The following is a 15,442-nucleotide window of genomic DNA, read 5'->3' as shown; positions in this document are numbered from 1 at the left end:
GCCCGTCTCGGCCTCCCAAAGTGCTGGGATTACAGACTAGAGCCACTGTGCCCGGCCGGTGCTGTTCTTATCACAGTGAGTTCTCACGAGATCTGGTTGTTTACAAGTGTGTAGCGCCTCCCCCCTCACTCTCTCTTGCTCCTGCTCCCGCCATGTGAGACGCCTGCTCCTACTTCGCCTGCTACCATGTTTGGAATCTTCCTGAAGGCTCCCCAGAAGCAGATGTCGCTATGCTTCCTGTGCAGCCTGCAGAACTGTGAGCCAGTTAAACCTGTTTTTTAAATAAATTACTCAGTCTCTGGAATTTTGCTGTAGCAATTCCAGAATGCACTAATACAGTGGGGTTTAAAGCCATGAGATGAGATGATGAGGAGAGGCAGTGGGTGTGGACAGAGATAAGAAGAGGTTCAAGGACTAAGCCATGAGTCATTCCCACATTGAGAAACATTCCGAGTCAGGACACGGCAGCAGAGGAAAGTGAAATGGTCAGGGAGGTCACAAGAAAATCAAATAGAAAGTTTCTGACAGGAAAAGAAAGACTAAAGCAGGAAAAGAAATACATTAGATTTAGAAATGGGGAGGTCACCAGTGACTCTGAAAAATAGAGTTATCAGTGGAATGGTGGATATGAAAGTTTGATTGGATGCATTCAAGAGGGAATTGGAGGCAAGAAGTGAAGACAGAGGGTATAAATAAGATTTTAGCACAGAAGAGGGGTACTCATACAGGCAGAAATGTAGTTAGTAATATGTTTTGTTTTAATTAGGGCAGAGTGGAAGGAAACTATAAGCTTCAGGGTCGGTGTGTGTGCATGCGTTTAATGGGCAATACCACCATCAGTAAACACTGTTTAAAATAATTCCCTAGAGGTAAAAATAGAAGATGCAGTTGTTATCAGTTGTTATACTTTATAAAAAACCAATTTTTTTTTCTCTTTTTAACTTATATTTTAAGTTCAGGGGTACATGTGCAGGATGTGCCGGCTGGTACACATGTAAATGGGTCATGGGGGTTTGTTGTATACATTATTTCATCACCCAGGTGTTTCTGTTTTTTTTTTTTTTTTCTTTTTGAGACAGTCTCACTCTGTCGCCCAGGCTGGAGTGCAATGGCACGATCTCGGCTCACTGCAACCTCTGCCTTCCTGGTTCAAGCAATTCTCCTGCCTCAGCCTCCTGAGTAGCTGGGACTACAGGTGTGTGCCACCATACCTGGCTAATTTTCGTATTTTTTAGTAGAGATGAGATTTCACTATATCGGTCAAGCTGGTTGCGAACTCCAGACCTCAGGTGACCCACTCGCCTTGGCCTCCCAAAGTGCTGGGATTACAGGCATGAGCCACCACGCCTGGCCCCGTCACCCGGGTATTAAGCCTAAAGTGTATTAGTTATTTCTCCTGATCCTCTCCCTCCTCCCACCCTCCACCCTCAGGTAGGTCCCAGTGTGTGTTGTTGCCTTCTATGTATCCATGTTTTCTTGTCATTTACCTCCCCCTATGAGTGAGAATATGCAGTCTTTGGTTTTCTGTTCCTGTGTTAGTTTGCAAAGGATAATGGCCTCCAGCTCCACCCATGTCCCGGCCAAGGGCATTATTTTGTTCCTTTTTATGGAAAGGCCGTTGTTTTGTACTAGCCTCCCGTACTACCAGACCAAGCCAGAATGAAGTCTCTCATGCTAAGTGCCACATTATCAAACTGACCCTGGAAATGAGCCACATTTAGGAAAAAAGAAAATTCCAAAAAATAAAACAGGAACAGGAGTTAAAAAATGAATTTGCAATAATTTCCCTCCTTTTTTTTTTTTGAGACGGAGTCTCGCTCTGTCGCCCAGGCTGGAGTGCAGTGGCTGGATCTCAGCTCACTGCAAGCTCCGCCCCCCGGGTTCACTCCATTCTCCTGCCTTAGCCTCCCGAGTAGGAGGGACTACAGGCCCCCGCCACCTCGCCCGGCTGGTTTTTTGTATTTTTTTAGTAGAGACGTGGTTTCACCGTGTTAGCCAGGATGGTCTCGATCTCCTGACCTCGTGATCCACCCGTCTCGGCCTCCCAAAGTGCTGGGATTACAGGCTTGAGCCACCGCGCCTGGCCCATAATTTCCCTTCTTATCACGCTATCATAACAAAGTTTGAGGGAAGCACATCTCACATGAGTGTGAAAACCCAATCATCACATTTATGAACTACAGAAGGATCGAATTTGTTGTGATTTTGTCCTTCAACAATAAGAACCTGGTAAATGTGTCTCTCTAAGTTCTGTGAGCCATCCTAGCAAATTAATCAAACCTTTGGATGAGGTAGTAGGAATGCCAATTTGGAGTCAGTAGGTCAGAAGCATAGGTGACAACCTACTACTTTTGAATGATAGCTGAAGTGAGCCGGGGCAGTCTTGTGAGACTGTGCCCGCAACCTGTGGGCAACCTGTGGGAGATGACTCTAACTCCAGGTAGATAGTGCCAGAATTAAATTGAATTATAAGGCAATCTAGCTGGTGTCTGCTGGAGAATAGTTTAGTGTGTAGGAGAAAACTCCCAACACTGGCCATGGAAGAGTTCTGTGTTAAGTGTGAGAGTAGAGACAAAAAAGTGCTTTTTCCTTTACACCCAGCAATTCCTAGGACTGTCATTCTCCAAAGAGCATTATCCATCCTCTTCCCAAACTGCCTCCCCAGGATCTAGTGGACCCTCTTGACTGGAGAAAATATCCCTGTTCCACACTGAGTTTAAAGCATTTTGCCTCATAGCTCCCTGTGCCTGTTGCAGTAGACAGAGGTGGGGGGAAAGTAATCACCACTGTCCTGGCAGCGAGAAAGTAACAGCTCTATCTTCTGAGGACAGTCCCAATTGAAATCTTTGTGCTGCAGGTCATTGTGATATCATATTCTCTGATTCTTTGAAAAATCTTCCCTAAGTCACCACCCTGCCATAGACCCACCACAGAAAACCCTCCCTAACGAAAGCCTTTTGTCACTCAAGTTTGAGGCCCTAACGTTCCCCTCCTAAACTGAGACAGGTTTACAAACTTCCATGGGGTCCACACCCTTCTCAGATACTCCATGGTGCTCCCCGTATCCTGCTACGAAATCCCACATGCCCCAGCAACTCATAAACTCATGCTGACCTAACACATAAAAAGATACCTGAGGACTCAATGACCCAAGACACCCTATTCCATTCATAATGACCCCATCCCTGAACACTGGCACCACCATCTACTCACACAAATGTCTCCAGTGATGCACATGCCCCAGTGAGATCCCAACATCTTCCAAGGAAACGCTCCACATTGACATTTAGATATTCCAAAAGGCATCTATAACCATCTTAACTTGCGGCCCAAAATACTCCAAAATAACAAATGTTGCCGCCAAAGTGATAGACTCCACAGAAGTCACTATCGAGAATGCTTGCTGTGCTGCAGCTCTGGGTTCCACGCCCTCAGGACCAATGCACCACCTCTCCAGCTGCCCACCCTCCCCGTAGGCTCAGCTTAGGCCTTGATCCTCAATTCAGCTGACCCTTGAACAATATAGGTTTGGACTGTGTGACTCCACTTTTAATAGAATTTTCCTCCATAAACATCCTGAAGAATATTTTGGAGATTTGCAATGTTTTGGCTATTATCAAAGAGGCAAGAGATAACAGATGTTAGCAATGATGTGGAGAAAAATGAGACCTTGTACACTGTTGCTGGGAGTGTACCTCAGTACAGCCATTATGAAAAACACTATGGACGTTCTTCAAAATATTAAAAACAGAACAACAGTGCAATCCAGCAATCCCATTTCTGGGTATAAATCCAAAGGAAATCCAATCAGTATGTTGAAGAGACATCTAGGCCAGGTGTGGTAGTTCATGCCTATAATACCAGCACTCTGAGAAGCTGAGATGGGAAGATCGCTTGAGACCAGGAGTTAGAGACCAGCTTGGACAAAACAGCAGGACCATGGCTCTACTTTAAAAAAAAAAAAAAAAAAAAAGGAACATCTGCCCCCTCATGGTCACTACAGTATTATTCACAACAGCCAAGATACAGAAACAACCAAAGTGCCCATCCATGAATGAATATGTAAAGAAAATGTGTGTGTATATATATTTATGTATGTGTATATATAGTGTGTGTGTACATTTACATAATGGAATATTATTCAACCATAAAAAAGAAAATCCTGCTATTTCCAACAACATGGATGACTCTGGAGGACATTATGCTGGGCGGTATCAGACTGACACAGCAAGATAACTACTGTATGTTCTCACAAGTAGAATCTAAAAAAGTCCAATTCATAGTAGCAGGGCAGAACAGTTGTTACCACAGGAGAAATGTTGGTCAAAGGGTACAAATTCTCAGTTGTAAAATGAAGAAGTTCTGGCTGGGTGCAGTGGCTCACACCTGTAATCCCAGCACTTTGAGAGGCCGAGGCAGGTGGATCACGAGGTCAGGAGATCCAGACCATCCTGGCTAACATGGTGAAACCCTGTCTCTACCAAAAATACAAAAAATTAGCCAGGCGTGGTGGAGGGGGCCTGTAGTCCCAGCTACTCGGGAGGCTGAGGCAGGAGAATGGCGTGAACCCGGAAGGCGGAGCTTGCAGTGAGCTGAGAGTGCCACTGCACTCCAGCCTGGGCGACGGAGTGAGACTCCAAAACAAAACAAAACAAAACAAACAAACAAACAAATGAATAAGTTCTGAGGAATCTAATGTACTCTGTGGTGAGTATACCATACTGGACACTTCAACAGTTTGGAAAGTTTTTGAAAAATCTAATAAATTGTGTGGTAAAAGTAAAAAAAAAAAAAAAAAAAGGCAATATTTAGAAATCAGTGACATCAGCTGATTACAGGATGACATCAAATCTTATTTCAGAAGTTAGTAATTATAGAAGAAACTGAATAAACTAAAATTTAAATCAAGCTTCCAAAATAACAATGAATTAACTGTAAAGCAACTACAAGGAAAAAAGTAAATCCATTAACAAAACAAAAAAACAAACACTCTTAATCCTCCTTCAAAGGCATACATTGTAGGCCTGGAGAGGTGGTTCACACATGTAATTCCAGCACCTTCAGGGGCTGAGAAGGAAGGACTGCTTGAGTCCAGGAGGTGGAGGCTGCAGTGAGAGGATATAATGTTACTATACTCCAGCCTGGGCCACAGAGAGAGACCCTGTCTCAAAAAGAGAAAAAAACAAACAAAAAAACCAAAGCTGTATCTTGTAGTGACAGTCAGTCATTTCTTGCCTATTTCTCCCCTCCTCCATCCTCTACTCCATCCCTGGAAAGAAGAGTTACAAAATGACTGAATCAAGTCACTGCCCTGTGGCTAAATAGGGATTTCAAATATCTTTTGATACAAATAAATACAAAATGCACCAGCCTTATACAAAAGAGTGGCAATTTTCATCCTCATGAGTACAATTTAAGGAAACAAATTTTAAATTAGAATATAAAGTCACAAATCAATATATTAAAACAACCATCCATATCCAATCAACTCGCGGCTCATCAGGATGGGGTCATCTCCCCCTCTCTTCACTGCTATGTGTTTCCCTCTCTCATGCTGCATGTCTTTTTTTCCCCTTTTCTGTTTTTCTCCCCTTTCTTGATTCCCTCTTTGATGTCTGTTCTGCCCAATGCTTTGAAACTTATTTCACCTCTTGTTGCTCTTTCTCCCCAAACTTTCCCATGGTCCCCAAATGAGGAAAGAAAAAGACCCTCTCACATTGTTTTACATTATTTTATACTCAGTACCTGTTTTAAGAAAAAAACAAGGAAGTAAAACCAAAGACAGGCAGCCCGGCACCAGGCCCGAAACCAGGCCTGGGCCCGCCTGGCCTAAACCCAGTAGTTAAAAATCAACTCATAACTTAGAAACCCATGCTATTCATAGACTCCTGACATTGTATAGAACTCCCTGCCCTGTTCTGTTTCTCTCTGACCACCAGTGCATGAAACCCCTGTCACGTATCCCCTAGATTGCTCAATCACGACGCTTTCATATGAAATCTTTAGTGTTGTGAGCCCTTAAAAGGGACAGAAATTGTGCACTCGGGGAGCTCAGATTTTAAGGCAGTAGCTTGCCGATGCTCCCAGCTGAATAAAGCCCTTCCTTCTACAACTCGGGGTCTGAGGTTTTGTCAGCGGCTCCTCCTGCTACACCCAGCCTCCACGTATTCCTGCCTCTTTCCCCCCCGTCTGAGCTCCCTGTCTGCTCTCCCTGTTAAAATCCCTCTTCCCTGTTACATCTCCTTTGTTCCCACTCTCTAGCACCCCCAACTTCCTAGGCTTCCTCCCTGATGTGGTTCTCCCTCTACTCTTCCTTTGTTACCCACTCCCCTCTCCTTCAGTCCCAGCACCACGTGGCTCTGTCAGCTCCGGCTCCAACTCTTACCCTTTCCGGCCCCGGCCCCCGCCCCCGTCTGACTGCAGTGTCTCCTCCTTTGCCGCCCCTCTCTATTTTGCTGCACTTCATCTCCCTGAAGGTCTCCCTTTTCCCTAATTTCTTTATGTGCTTTTCTCCCCGTGCTACTTTCTCCATGCGTCCTCTTTCACTCTTGCTCTCTTTGCAAGTCCCTAAATTATCATCCTTTATGCTGTATACTCATTCTTTTCTCCCCAATTTTTCTTTCTGTCCCGTCACTCCCCCTCTTTTCCTCTCCTGATCCCTCTCACCCAACATTCAGGAGGAAAGGGGAGGAATAAGATGCCCACCTCCCGGAAGAGCACATTTTCCACTGGAGTAAAAATTTGGGAGTGAAAAACAGTGGGTGTCACAAGACAGACTCGATGACCTCCCGCAACGCGGAGTCAGGAAAAGCAGTGGCTGTGAAGGGGAAGCCTGGAGAGCGGAAGGACCCGGCGTGAGGAGCACACTAGGTGGCGCGGGGGACGGTGTCTCAGGACAGGGAGGGTCTGCAGAATCCCAGGATCTGGGAGGAGAAGCGCTTCCTTCAGGAGCTGGACAGCGGGCGCTCCCCTCCAGGGGCCGACAACGGCAAAGCTCGGGGGTCTCGACTGGTGGGAATCCACCTCGCGAGGGAGGACTTGACTTAGCCCGAGGCCGAAGCAGAGGTCAGTAAGGGTTTTAAGCAGGAACACGACCCGAATGGGGTTATCTACATGGTTATCCACCTGGCAGAAAGGCAAGGAGCAAGGAACAGCCTGAGAGAGATTTTAAACCGAAAGGGAAGCAATTCTCGGACTTACGTGGGGAGAAGTGGCTGTTGCAGGGGCGAAGGGGCTATGGATATTTTAAGGTCCGTAGCGATCCCCAGATCACTGGTATGGAGAAGTGAGGACTGCAAAGTGTACGTTTAATCCAGGCAGACGGAGCGAAGCAATGTTTAATCCACGTAGACGGAAACACACACCGCGATAAGGCCTTTCCCTGGCGCAATCTACTTCCGGGAGTGACGGAAACTGCTAGCGGAGAGGAAAAACTGGGAGGCCAGGGGACCGAGCCTGGGCAAGCCTCTATTGGCAAGGGGCGGGTCGGAAAGAGGGGCCTGACTCGGGGAGGGACCATGAGAGGGTGGAGCCGGGCCGTGGCGGCAGTGGGCGTGGCTAGGTGGGGCGTGACGAAGCCTCGGCGGAGGATGGGGCGGGGTTTCATGGGGTAAGTGGGGCCGAGATAGAGCCTGTTATTTACCCTGCTTCACAGGCAGCATGTCTGGTTTTCTGCCTACTTCTTGTCCTGTGAAGCAGCGTTGCTTCCTGCCTATTTTAAGTTAATGTTTCAGAATTTAAGGTTAAAGCTTAAAGTTGTGGTCCACTTATGTTGGAAACTAAGATGATTTCTTCTTAACAAGTTGAACTGATTTAAGTCAAAACCGATTTTTACAATCTTGGTGGACTCCATCCACTCTTGCCAGTGATGCTGAAGCTACTCAGTAGTTAGGGAACTAGGATCTCGCTGGGGATTTGATGTGGAGCCCTGGCTGGATCCAGGAACCCGGGAGACATTATGCCAAGCGAAATATGCTAGACACAGAAAGACAAATACTGCATGTGCTTTTACACGTGCAAGGTACAAACGTCAGATTCACAGTAACGGATTAGAAGGATGGTTACCAGGGCTGGGGGATGTATCCTATGCATTTATCACCAGTGTATTTTGGAAGCAGATAACTTCTCTGGCCTCATAGATTCACAACTGGGCAGAAATTTTGCCTCAGGATGAATCACACCTTGATCCTCACCCATGTGTGGTTCAGATAATATTTAGGGGGTATTCTGGCCTAAAAGCTGATATAGGAATGGATAAAGACTTTTGAGAGTTGATACTGAAATAGATTAAGTCTTTTGAGATGGCCCAGGTGCACTGGCTCGGGCCTGTAATCCCAGCAGTTTTGGAGGCCCAGGTGGGCAGATCACTTGAGCTCAAGAGTTCAAAACCAGCCTGGGCAGCATAGTGAGACCCTCATCTCTACAAGAAATACAAAAATTAGCCAGGCTTAGTAATGCATTCTTGTAGTCCCAACTACTTGGGAAGCTGAGGTGTCAGAATTACTTGAGGCTAGGGATTTGAGATCATCCTGGGCAATATAGCCAGACCCTATCTCTACAAAAAATGAAATCATCTGGACATGGTGGCCTGCACGTGTGGGCCCAGCAACTCAGGAGGGTAAGGAAGGAGGATCACTTGAGCACAGGAGGTCGACGCTGCAGTGAGCCATGATCACGCCACTGCACTGCAGCCTGTGTGACAGAGAGAGACCCTGTCTCAAAAAAAAAAAAAAAAAAAGATTTTCGTTGGGATGGGGGTGAAGAGACCTTGCATGTAAGAAGCACATAAATTTTGGGAGTCCAGAGCACAGAGTGTTATGAGCAGAATCATGTCTGCAGAAAACCATATCTTGAAGTCCTAACCCCCACAACCTCAGAATATGACTGTATTTAAATATAGGGCATTTAAAGAGGTGATTAGGTTAAAATAAGCTTGTTAGAGTGTGCTGTGATCCTACTGACTGACTTCCTTATGAGAAAAGGAGATTTGGTTGGGTGCAGTGGCTCATGCCTATAATCACCACACTTTGGCAGGCCAAGGTAGCAGGGAGCTAACTTGCATTCTTCTGTTAGCTGAGGCATTTGATGATAAATGAAAGCAGAAAGTTTGTGAGTTATTTACGTTCTTTCCACAGAAAGGTCTTATGTCCTTGGCATAAAGAAAAAGAGAACTACAGCTTATCTGCTTCCTTTATTTTGTTTATATGTCCTGGACCATGAAGAAAGACAGATTTATAGCTTATTTGCTTTATCTCTTTGCTTTCTCCTGGTCCTTTCAGGCTGACTCCTTTTCCCCAATTAGGGCTCCACAGACTCTACCCTAAAAGGGCATTTTTTTTCTCACCCTCCTATAACATCCCTCCCACAACTAAACCAGGATCCTATTTCCCAGCATGAAAAGTTTGTCAGAAGAAAAACTGGCGCTGCATGGGACCTTCTTTCTCTTCTTCAAAACGACTTCACCTCTTCTCTCTCCTGTCTCTCTCTTCCGAGACTGCCCTGCACAATTCTAGGTCCCCAGGGAATCCTTCAGTTGACATGCAAGGGAAGAACCCATAGGGAAAGGAAATCTCTGGCTCTCAGAGGTAACTTTTTGGATGTCTGGATGCATTCATAACCATCCCTGTGTTACCAGAAAGGGGTCCTGATCCAGAACCTGAAACTGCCATTGCACGATTATAACTGAGAAAAGTATTACAGTGAAAGAGATCTGACCTAATCAACTCCATCTTGCTTTTAACCTCTAAGCTGCCCTTGTTCATTCCTGGGCATAGGCTGAACTAACTCTGGGAGGAACTTAGTTTATAGTTTGAATCATAGACATTAACAGCCCTTTCCCAAAACAAACCCCCTTGCTGCTTGGGGACTAGACTGCTTTTGTAAGACTAACAAATTAGGCACAAGGTGAGAGATAATAGTTTAGGAGTCACGTAGCTGGAGGCTACAAGATTCTCACCCTTCCCAAATTGTTCCTGGGGATAACATTACTATTATAAAATCTATTTAAAAAGATCAGTGCTTGAGATATTTTGCAGACCCTGAACTTGATGGCTCACCTGACACCAACTCAGATCCATAAACTGGCTCATCTGGTCTTGTGACCCCACCCAGGAACTGACTCAGTGCAAAAATGACAGCTTCAAATCTCTATGATTTCATCTCCTACCCAACCAACCAGCACTCCCGACTCACTGACCCCTACCCATCAAATTATCCTTAAAAACCCTGATCCCCGAGTTTTCAGGGAGACTCATTTGAGTAATAAAAAAATTTCAGGTTCCTGTACAGCCAGCTCCATGTGAATTAAACTCTCTATTGCAATTCCCCTGTCTTGATGAATCAGCTCTGTCTAGGCAGCAGGGAAGGAGAACCTGTTGGGGAGTTACAACCAAAAGGGAGGGTTCTTGGACCTCATGCAAGAAAGAATTAGGGGTGAGTTCACATTGTAAAGTGAAAGCAAGTTTACTAAGCAAGTAAAGGAATAAGGCAGGGTGCGGTAGCTCACGCCTGTAATCCCAGCACATTGAGAGAGGCTGAGGTGGGCAGATTGCTTGAACCCAGGAGTTCGAGAGCAACCTGGGCAACAAGACAAAACTCCCTCTCTACAAAAAACACAAAAATTCGCCAAGGGTAATGGTGTGCCCCTGTAGTCCAAGTCCAAGCTAGTTGGAAGGCTGAGGTTGGAAATTGCTTGAGCGTGGGAGGTGGATGCTGCAATGAGCCTAGATGGCGTTACTGCACTACTGCTTAGGTGATAGAGCCAGACACTGCCTCAAAAAAAAAAAAAAAAGTGAATTCAGACTCTTTAATTCAACACTGAATGTTTACTCTTGTAACTCATGATGCCTAGGTTGAGAAAGACTCAATTTTCCTCATGCTGAATACTTTATACATGTCCTTCCTTCATGCATACATAGGACACTTTACACAATATAATTGTTGAAAGTGCTAGGCCGGGCGCGGTGGCTCAAGCCTGTAATCCCAGCACTTTGGGAGGCCGAGACGGGCGGATCACGAGGTCAGGAGATCCAGACCATCCTGGCTAACACGGTGAAACCCCGTCTCTACTAAAAATACAAAAACTAGCCGGGCGAGGTGGCGGGCGCCTGTAGTCCCAGCTACTCCGGAGGCTGAGGCAGGAGAATGGCGTGAACCCGGGAGGCGGAGCTTGCAGTGAGCTGAGATCCGGCCACTGCACTCCAGTCCCCGCGACAGAGCGAGACTCCGCCTCAAAAAAAAAAAAAAAAAAAGTGCTTCTGAAATACTATTTAGACAAATTGTCTAATATTTTTACACCTGCACTATAAAATTAATATTTATCAGACAATAAATATTAAATAGTTTAATAAAAGATGCATTTTCAAAGGTTCTAACAATGCTAACAATGCATATTTGAGGTTATCATAATAAACACTGTATTCTATGACTTCTCAACTGTAATATAATTTTTTTTTGAGATGGGATCTTGCTCTGTTGCCCAGGTTGCAGTGCGGTGGTGCAATCACGGCTTTTGTAGCCTCCACCTCCCTAGGCTTAAGTGATCCTCTCACCTCAGTTTTTGTATTTTTAGTAGAGATGGGGTTTCATCATGTTGCCTAGGCTGGTCTCAAATTTCTGAGCTCAGGCAGTCTGTCCACTTCAACCTCCCAAAGTGCTAGGAATACAGGCATGAGCCACAGAGTCCAGCCAAAACTACATTTTAAAAATAATTTTTTAATCATTATACACTCTGCTAGAAACCATTTAACCCAATGTATGGACTTACATTTCTTCCACTGAAGAACTTGAAGGATCCCTAAATCAAGGTGGCATTCTCAGATTTGTGTGGCAAAAAAAATATAGAGAAATGATAGATGCAAAGAATGTGTTCTACCAATATGTGGAGGATCCCTTTTATTTTAAGTTCAGTGACAGCATTGGAATGATACAAGAAAATAAACTGAAATTGTATAATGTGGAAACAAGAGCTCTGTTGCTAATGTGCAAGTTTATCACTGAGATTTTAAAAACACAACATGCTAATTATACCTTAAAATATGCTTCTCCCATCCTGGTTAACACGGTGAAACCCCGTCTCTACTAAAAAATACAAAAAAAAGCTAGCCGGGCGAGGTGGCTGGCGCCTGTAGTCCCAGCTACTCGGGAGGCTGAGGCAGGAGAATGGCGTAAACCCGGGAGGTGGAGCTTGCAGTGAGCTGAGATCCAGCCACTGCACTCCAGCCTGGGCGACAGAGTGAGACTCTGTCTCAAAAAAAAAAAAAAAAATATGCTTCTCCCAGTCTGGGCAACATGGCGAAAACCCATCTCTACAAAAAAATTCAAAACTTAGCTCAGTATGGTGATGTGCACCTGTAGTCCCAGCTACTCGGGAGGCTGAGGGAGGAGGATCACCTGAGCCCAGGAGGTGGAGGTTGCAGTGAGCTGAGATCGCACCACTACACTCCAGCCTGGGTAACTGAGCAAGACCCTGTCTTGAAATATTACAATATGTGACAGTGCAGCTTCCATCAGATATAATTTGTTCCTCTTTTGCCCACATAAAACATTCACCTCCACTTCCTCAAAAATATTTTTTTAAAGCCCAAACATAACTTTCAGTTGCAAGCTAGGATCTCATGACAGTCTCATGAAACCTCTGTTCATTGAAAGCCCAATAGAGTCCTCGTCACTCACAACATTTCATGGTGGAACAGAAAAATAAAACCTGAATTAACCCTCACATTCAGAAATGAAAAACCAAGAAGGTACCCTGTAGTTTCTGGTCCATAGCAAATGTGCAATTTTGCTGAGAAGATGAGTTAGGGCCTGGTTCCAGGAGGTCAAGAATGAACAACAGTACTTTTCATGGCTACAATTATCCTGAGAATAGGCTTCCAGTCCATTATATTTTGTTGTTCTTGACTTCACCCAGTGCCATCCCTCATGCAGTATCAGAAAGTATGCCCTCCTTCTGCAGTAAGCAGCTTCCCCCAGCTACTTCTTTCGCACTTAAATTTACCATCCCAAAGACTATTATAAGTCTAAATTTAATTTTGTTTTCATAAAATACTATGGACTGATAGAGGTCTCAAAAGTATAACACTATGAAAAGTAAAACAAAAGATAGCATTTTATCTGATGCCATTTCAAAATAGGGACATTTTCAAAGCTAAACCCATGACTTTAGCTATACCCACAAGTTTTACAAACACTTCCTTAGTTTCAGAATTTTATTCCAGTGCTTTTGAACTTCTTGGGGCCCAGTCTAGTATCTATTTACTACATCAGCCATTTCATCCCCCTGCAAAAAACAATTTCACAAGACTTACCTTAATCAACTGGCAGGTTATTTCAAAGAAAATTAGGGCTACGGCCTTGATTTGGACTTCGCTATAATTTTAACTTGCTGTTGCCCCTCAAACCACTTCTCAAATGTGAGTTTTATCAGTTGCAGATGAGCTACTGCTGCAGACTTAAACACTTCTTGAAAATCAGCTAACTCATTTTTGAAGAATTTACAAAATATTGTGTCGAGTACAGTTGAAAGCCATATGGCACATTAGCACCTTCTGCTTTCTTTTTGTATTTGTTTTGTTTTGAGATGGAGTCTCACTCTGTCGGCCAGGCTGGAGTGCAGTGGCGTGATCTCAGCTCACTGCAATCTCCGCCTCTTGGTTTCAAGCAATTGTCTGCCTCAGCCTCCTGAATAGCTGGGACTACAGGCTCCCGCCACCACACCTGGCTAATTTTTTTGTATTTTTAGTAGAGATGGGGTTTCACCATCTTGGCCAGGTTGGTATTGAACTCCTGACCTCGTGATCCACCCGCCTCGGCCTCCCAAAGTGCTGGGATTACAGGCATGAGCCACCACGCCCGGCCCCAGCACCTTCTGCTTTCTTGATCTCTATACTGGCAGGTAGTATTTCCAAGACAATGCCCCCTCTCCAGGAAACGTTTGCAAATATCTAGAGACATTTTTGATTGTCACAATTGGTGGTGTTGATGGTATCTGGTGGGTAAGGGACAGTGATGTGTCTCCTCCACATCTCATGTTGAAATATGACCCAAATTGTTGAAGGTAGGCCCAATGAAAGGTGCTTGGGTAATGGGGCTGGGTCCCTTCTGAATGGCTTGGTGCTCTCCCCATGATAATGACTGACTTCTCACTCTTAGTACACACAAGACCTACCTATTTAAAAGAGGCTAGTGGCTGGGCTGGTGGCTCAAGCCCGTAATCCCAGCACACTGGGAGGCTGAGGCAAGTGGATCACAAGGTCAGGAGTTCAAGACCAGCCTGGCCAAGATGGTGAAACCCCATCTCTATTAAAAATACAAAAGGTAGCCAGACATGGTGGTGGGCACCTGTAATCCCAGCTACTCAGGAGGCTTAGACAGACAATTGCTTGAACCCAGGAGGCAGAGGTTGCAGTGAGCTGACATCGCACCATCGAACTCCAGCCTGGGCAACAGAGTGAGACTCTGTCTCAAAAAAAAAAAGAATCCTTCTTATAGTACACAGATGCATTTTAAAGGGGTCTCCTCTATTGCTTTTTCTCTCAAAATCAATTTCAATTTGGCTTATCTGTTCACATTGACATGAGGATCCGAACTGTTGTTTTCATAAGTAAATAAGTGACGGAGTATCCTCAGCTCTGAAGAGAATTTTGCTCCTCGCAGCTGATAGGCACCCCTAGGTGGCAGGGGGCCTCACAGGAGTGTCTGGGAAGTTGACTCACTGTGACATGTAGTGGCTCTACAGAGAACCCCCACAAAATTAGTTTAAAAAAGATTAATCCAGGAGGCGCATATGGTTGCTGGTAACTTGTGCTTTGAGCCCTCCTGGAGGTGCTTAGACCTCCAGAGAAGAAACTGAGACACATAGGTGGGTGGCAGTGACTCAGTACACACTGTGGAGTCTCCTTTGCAAGCAGCACACACTTTGACGCACTCCACAAAACCCTAGGCCACATCTCAGTTTCTCCTTTTAAGGAAAAAAAAAGTGGGAATGAAATAATCTAAGAATGAGGAGAAAAGAAGAATGACCCCCCTTTCAGGCACTCTTTTGGTTTTATGGCACCTCTTCTTGCAAGTGTTTGTGTGACATGAACTTACATGGTCTTTTTGTGCACAAGTACATCAAGGAAAATTCAGAGCCCAAAGGTCAGCCTGCAACTATAAAGTCCCCAAGTTCTCTATCTCTTTGCTTTCTTTTCTGCCTGCTTGAAGTCTACTGTTACTTTTTACTGAGATAAAATCCACTGTTTGCCATTTCTTTTTGTTACTCTTTTTGAAAACCAATGAGTTTCTACTAATATCTCATGGCTAGAGTTCTGAAGTAAAAGCTATATGATCTTTGGTTATATGAGAATATATGTTTGTGCTAATGTGTTTGTACACGTATTTTGTTGTGTTTTGGACACAAGGTACCAAATTGGCTTAAAGAGTACTCATAAATTGGCTGGGC

The 15,442-nt window shown here is 44.8% G+C and overlaps 1 protein-coding gene across 1 annotated transcript in view; it reads right to left on the bottom strand.

Moving 5' to 3' along the window:
* ZNF616 (zinc finger protein 616) overlaps positions 1-7,405 on the bottom strand; it is a 26,379-nt gene extending 18,974 nt beyond the window's left edge. The window contains exon 1 of the mRNA XM_011946207.1: positions 7,201-7,405. The gene's annotated coding sequence lies outside the window, so the exon portion shown is untranslated. The remainder of the gene's footprint in view (positions 1-7,200) is intronic.
* Between the last annotated feature and the right edge of the window lie 8,037 nt (positions 7,406-15,442).

This window comes from Colobus angolensis, unplaced genomic scaffold, assembly GCF_000951035.1.
Source record: "Colobus angolensis palliatus isolate OR3802 unplaced genomic scaffold, Cang.pa_1.0 Scaffold25, whole genome shotgun sequence".
NCBI lineage: Eukaryota > Metazoa > Chordata > Mammalia > Primates > Cercopithecidae > Colobus > Colobus angolensis.
This window is presented reverse-complemented; position numbering and strand designations above follow the sequence as displayed.